Source organism: Tamandua tetradactyla, chromosome 16, assembly GCF_023851605.1.
Source record: "Tamandua tetradactyla isolate mTamTet1 chromosome 16, mTamTet1.pri, whole genome shotgun sequence".
In the NCBI taxonomy this organism is placed as follows: domain Eukaryota; kingdom Metazoa; phylum Chordata; class Mammalia; order Pilosa; family Myrmecophagidae; genus Tamandua; species Tamandua tetradactyla.
Window position 1 is genome coordinate 5,879,565 of NC_135342.1, and position 6,565 is coordinate 5,886,129.

Genomic DNA, 6,565 nt, shown 5'->3' on the forward strand with positions numbered 1-6,565 from the left:
CCACCTGGAGAGGTATAAGCATCTCCATACTCCCTTGGTGGGCCGAGGAGGGAGGGGAGCTATCATCCCTGCAGTGATGTCACAGGCCATCCAAGTATCCCCCCAGGGGAATCTCCCTTTCCCTGAGTTCATGCCATCAGCAGTTTGGGCTTCTTTGGCCTCCTGGCTGGCTCGCCAGTTGTCCCAAGATTCTTGCTGCCAAGAAACCCAAGGAAGCACTAGACATAGACTGAGACATGAACCTTTATTACAGGAATTTACTTACAGGCGTGAAAGAAGGCAGTCAATCAGGGAATCAAGCTGCTCTGACGGCGGCTGGCACAGAGCTTGGTGTGAAAATGTTCCACATTTAGGCAGGAATCAACAGGGCTAGTTATACAGGCACAAGACAAAGACAGCAGAGGGGTCTCACAAAAAAAGATTATAGATTAACAGTAAACATGATTCTGGGAAGAGGGAGTGGTGTATAGATTAACATTTTAAACAGAGAGTGGCCTGTTTTTTGCATATGACGATCAACTTGCAAAGAGGTTAACTTAAACATTAACTGAGCCAGGTGATGAAAGTGGCTGTGTGCGTTACAGTTTCACAAAGACTCAGGAATGGCTTGGCCTCTGGGCGCCAACATAGCATACTCTAAAATTCTGCCCCTCTGGAGCTGTGTTCTGGTGGCCGTGTTTCTTGGAGATGATTGTGTGGTGGTGTGGGTTTTGCAGTGTGACTGTGTGGTTGTGAAGGCCTTGTGTCTGGTGCTCCTTTTGTCTACCTTGTCAACGGATGAGTGGAACATATGGAGTGAAGATAGATGGTGGGGAAACAAGTGTTGAAATGAATTTGGATTGAAGTGCTGGTGACTGGTGAGGGGGTGTGTGTGGTATGTGTGGGGTTTTTTTCTGTTTTCTTTTTATTTCTTTTTCTGGATGGGTGCGGATGTCCGGGGGGATGATCATGATGGTAGATGTGCAGCTATGCGATGATATTGTGAATTACTGATTATATATGTAGAAAGGAATGATCAAAAGTTAAGAATGTTTGCGTTTGTTTGGTATTTTTTTGTATTTTAAAAGAAATTTAAAAATTAATAAAAATAAATAAATAAAAGAATTCTGCCCTTGGCCAAACCAATAAGTGAGCTGGCAATGTTGTCATAGACAACTTTTGCAGAAATTTCTTGATGGTGTCTGATGAATAAAAGTTCTTGTTCTACTTTGCTAGCTGCCGGAATGCAATATATCAGAAACAGAATGGCATTAAAAAAGGGGAATTTAACAAGTTGCTAGTTTATGGTTCTAAGGCTGAGAAAATGTCCCAATTAAAACAAGCCTATAGAAATGTCCCATCTAAGGCATCCAGGAAAAGATACCTTGGTTCGAGAAGGCTGACGACATTCAACGTTTCTCTCCCAGCTCGTTCAACGTTTCTCTCTCAGCTGGAAGGGCACATGGCGAAGATGGCAGTGTCTACTGGCTTTCTCATAGCTCTACAAAAGGACTGTCTCCAAAATGTTTCCTCTTTTAAAGGATTTCAGTAAGCAACTCCACCTTCAATGGCTGGAGACACACTTCCATGGAAATCATTTAATCAAAAGTTACCAGCCACAATTGGGTAGGTCACATCTCCATGGAAATAATCAAAATACTCCCACCCAGCAATACTGAATGAGGATTAAAGGACATGGCTTTTGTGGGGTCCACCATAGATTCAAACCAGCACAGTTCTTAATCTTAATGAAACCCAATTTAATTACTTTTAATCTTTTGTTGCCTCTGCTTTTGGTATTATATTTAAGGATCCATTGCTTAAGACAAAGTCACAAATATTTGTCCCCATGTTTCCTTTCAAGACATTCAGTAGTTTTATCTCTTAAATTTAGGTCTTTGATCATTTAAGTTAATGTTTATATATGGTATATGGTAAAAGTCCAATTTCATGATTTGCATGTGGATATTCAGTTTTCCCAACACCGTTTTTGGAACATACTGTTCTTTCTTGCACTGAGTGGTCTTTGAACTCTTGCTAAAAATCAATTCATCATAATTTAAGCTCTCCTTTAGTATATGATCCTCTACCCAGGGTAAAATCAGCCCAGATGGCCAAATTTATTGCACTTACTAGAGCTTAACAACTAGCCAAAGACTAAGAAACATAGATACAAATGGTAGGTATGCTTTTGGAGTGTAGTACATGACTTTGAGATGCTTTGGAAACAAAGAGGGATTTCTCACCAAGTTGGAGCTACCACCAAAAATATGCATGTTAGGAACCTTTTTGTTGTATGAGGCTGTCTGAATTCAGCCTGTGCCTTTCCCTGTGACTCAGAAATAAACTTTCTGCCATGATTGTGTTAGCCTGACCCCTAGGATAGGATGATAAATGGGGGTTGACTCATTTCTTGGGTGTGCCTTGAGGTAAAACTCACGTGAACACAAACAGTGGGCTGCCACATATTCCTTCTCCATCATCCCCAGTAGATATCAACATCCTATAGATACAAATGGGCATATTCTGTCACATTGAGCTCACCCCTCAGTTGCCTGCATGCTTCTGGTAGAGAGAGAGTGGCCATCCTCCACTAGGGTACAAGCTGCGTGTACAAGAGCTTCTGGTGTTGACCAGTGGATTGGCTGCTGGCCATGGGAGACGGATGCCCATGAACGAAGCTGACTTTGCACCATCTTTTCTCTATGCTGAGTAAATGTCTTTCCATATGCTTTTTGCTGGCACCCCCAACCAAATTGCAAAGCATCACATGGATGGGGGACACCAGGATGGCATTCCTGATGGCAGGTCTTATTATGTTCTCACTGCCCATCATGCAATAAGACCCGCCCCCTGGAAGTGAAATAGTGTCCTTCATTCTAGTTTGGCACAGCAAGCTGGGTGCTGACCGTCCAAAGGAGTGAATACTTTTTTTTTTTGCATGGGCAGGCACCGGGAATCGAACCTGGGTCTCCAGCAAGGCAGGTAAGAACTCTGCCTGTGGAGCCACCATCACACTGCCCCAGTCCGAACACTTTTAGAGGCAGTCCTGCTTCCTAATGACACAGGAATAGATAATATAAAAAACGAAGAAGGAAGCAAGTCTCTTACTTGAGTCTTCTCAGACACAGTCTGTGGAGCTAACAGCAAAGGTTAGCACGTTGGGTGTGGGTATCTTTCCACATTTTGAGACGAGGTGGCGGCACATCCACCTTGGGGCCCCTCCTTGTGCTTTGACCTCTCCTCCCACTTTCCCTGTCTCTGGGGTGCTTCCTGCTCTTCTGGGATCCCATGTCTAGGTCTGGAAGGGGGCCCTTTGCATCTCTGGGCTCCTTGCCGAGACGACCAGACACATGGGGATGGGTCGCAAAGATGCGATTGTTGGCCAGTGGAGCCCAGGGACATCCCAGCTTAAGCCCACCTCCCCAAGCCTGTGGGTGCCAGCTTTACATGCATTATTAGGATCAGAGGGAACTGGGGAGAACAAAGGAAAATCAGGGAGATGGTGTGGATGGACTTTTTGGGAAGTGAGAAAAGGTGGGGAGTGCAATCTGGGTACGGTGTCGATTTCTTCTTGGGTTAGCCTCACTGGCTGAGATGTAGAGATGTGGAGGTGGGTCAGGGCCTGGAAGACGGTCAGGGTGACCTGTCCACCCTTTGTTAGAAGACTGAGTGTGACTGGACAAAACTAAAGATCAACACGGTGCCACTATCATCAGGGCCGGTACTAAGAGACCTGGTTGCAGGGACTTTCCATCCTCTGCCTGGACTCATTTACCCTGGGCCTCTGTGTGGGCTCTTCTTTTCATCCGACTCATGTGACACCTTATCAGAGAAGATGCCCCCTGACCCACATTCCTTGCACCATGCACACAAGTCCCCACCCTCCGTTGCATTTGCCTCCTTAGTCTGCTTTATTTCCTTCTTGGTCTTTATTGCCACTTAAGGTATTATATAGTATTTTATATATAGATCTCACATAATATATACTTATCTGTTAAGCTCTGGGAAGCTGGGACTTTATTTCTCTAGACCAAGCAGGTCCCTCCAGTCCCTAGAACAACACTTGGCATGGGTTAAGGACCCGATAAATGCTAATTGGGGTTGCTGCTGATTTCATACAGCAGATAGAGGAATAGAGGTTAAATTCACAGGCAATGGGTTGAGAGGAAATAGGTGGACCAGCTTTTTTTTTACCAAAAAAAAGGCTAATCATGCATTCAACATTTGAGATCTTTAGACACAATTGATTCACAAAATTATTCCACAACGAGCACCCACTATGTCATACTTTCTGCCTAGCAACTCGGGAAGATGGTGCAAATGGTGTTCATTGTCTACGTGGGTATCCCTGGTCTCCCTTTCCCTATCCTAAGGGTGCTAAGAGCACTTCTCTTTTCTTTCCTCCTTAGTGACAGAGGGCGGTGCTCTTTCCTGTAAGGTTGGCTGACCCCCAGGGTGTGAAAACTGCCAGACGGGGTTGCAGGAAGAAAACAGAGTTTCTGTGTTCAGTGGGGTGGCCACTGGTCCCCTGTCACTACCGAGCAGCTCTAATGGGCCTGGTTGGGCAGGAGGACTGAATTTGTAACTTTATTTAATTTTAGCACATTGTAATTTAAACTTAAAAACTGAAGCAGAGGTCATGATGGGCCGGGGATGGTGTCTGCCAGCAGAGTCGCTCAGGCAGTCAAGCCACATACTACATTACCGAGGTTTCCTGGCAGAAGAGGCAACCCTAAACTCGATGTATCAGAAGGTTGAGATCAGTAGGAACGCCATCTCTCTCATCTGCAATTTCACAGCACTCTGTGGGAAGTAAATCACCAGATCTGCTAATGCACCAGGGTCTGCCAGATACTGCAGAAATAATAAAATCATTACCTCAGAAATACAGAAGGAAATTTATGTTTCAAGAAGAAATTGAATTTATCCAACATGGAGGTCCAGAATAATCACTGACAGGGCTGCTGTTTATCATCAGATGAAAGAATCATCTTTACAATAAAGAGATTTCCAAATGACAAATGAGCTTTTGTACATTCAACAACTTTAATAAAATATTCTGTAAAAGAGTGAAAAAAAATTTAGGTGGACACTTGTATCTCCTAATTTATGTATCTTGGTCAGCTTTTCCGCAAGCTTACCTAAGTATTTATAAGCTTTATAAATATTAAAGTATACATTTTAAAAATGCTAGCCTATTAACTTACTCTTTTTTTTTTTTAACATGCATATGAGAGATTTATTTTAAGGAATTGGTACACATGATTGTGGGGCCTGGCAGGTGTGAATTTTGCAGAGCAGCCGGCAGTCTGGAACTTCAGGGAAGAGTTAATTTCGAAGTTTTGGGTCTGAATTTCTTGGAAACCTTGGGTCTGGGCTTCATAGGCTCTCCAATTGATTGAAGAGTCCTGACCACATTATCAAGGATAATCTGTACTTAAAATCATCAGGTCGTACTAATCACATTTACAAAATATTTTTGCAGGAACATCCAAGCCAGTGTTTGACCTAACAGCTGGCACCACAACCTAACCAAGTCGCCACAAAAAATTAATGTCACAACACCTTAAAATGATTAAGATTCAGATTAAATGATTAAGATTAAAATGATGTGTTTGTGTTTCCTAAAATCATCTTGTGAAACACTGTGGGGAATATTGTCATTTGGTCCAAAGTAAAGTTTTCTAGATTTCATTCTATTTTGTCTCTGGAGGATGATTTTATTTCTTTTGCATCATTTGAAGCTGTTAGAAAGTTGGACATTTGGCTCATGCTTTGAGACGGTCAGAAGTTCTTCCATTTGAACCCCGGAAGAGAAGAAACAGCCACTGCTGCTTCCAAACGCTGGAAATTCCTCTGGAATTTATAACAAGGTTAGCTAAGGATTCTGCCTAGCTGACTTGCTCAGACGCCAGGTCAATGGAAGCTTCATCTTAAATCTCCTGCATTGCTGCAGCAACCCACTAAGTGGTCTCTGTTTTCAGCCTTGTCCTGCAGTTGGGGACAAGTTTTAATCATGTTCCCCCACAAAAGGGGGTGGGGGTGGGGGTGGGGTGGAGGTGGGGCAGATCTGTGGTCCTGATGCGAGTCGGCAGGGCTGGGGGTTGAGGGACCTACGGGTTCCAGCTAGAAAGGATTGCAGCCCCACCACCTGCTCAGTGTCCCCGGGTCCCCTGGAGTACAGAGCCCACTCTCTGACCATCTGTAATTACTAAAGGATATATTTTTTAAATGCTAGCCTATTAACTTACTCTTATCAAGTTTTACCACTGTTGAACTATTGAAAGCACAGATGTCTGGCAAAATATCATAGATTTCCCCTAATTTTACTTTTCTTTCAGGAGCTCTTTTGAGATGGAAGGAATTTATCATCCAGACTTGCTGCTGATTAGGATCAGTGAAATAATGACTTCATTAATTTGTTCTCAATTCTTTAACATTTTTACATTGATAAGGTTACTGGAGTATAAGTGGCTTAATAAACAATAAAGGATTTTAAAGGATAAAACATAGTCAAGGTGAAATGGGTGTCTTTGTGGTATTGACACTGGGGAGATGATGCAAAAGATTATTATTTGTAACC

General features: G+C 43.2%; 1 pseudogene; it reads left to right on the forward strand.

The window, feature by feature from the left end:
• Positions 1-4,635: 4,635 nt before the first annotated feature.
• On the forward strand, positions 4,636-4,931 carry LOC143660130 (alpha-ketoglutarate dehydrogenase component 4 pseudogene; annotated as a pseudogene).
• The last annotated feature ends 1,634 nt before the right edge of the window (positions 4,932-6,565 follow it).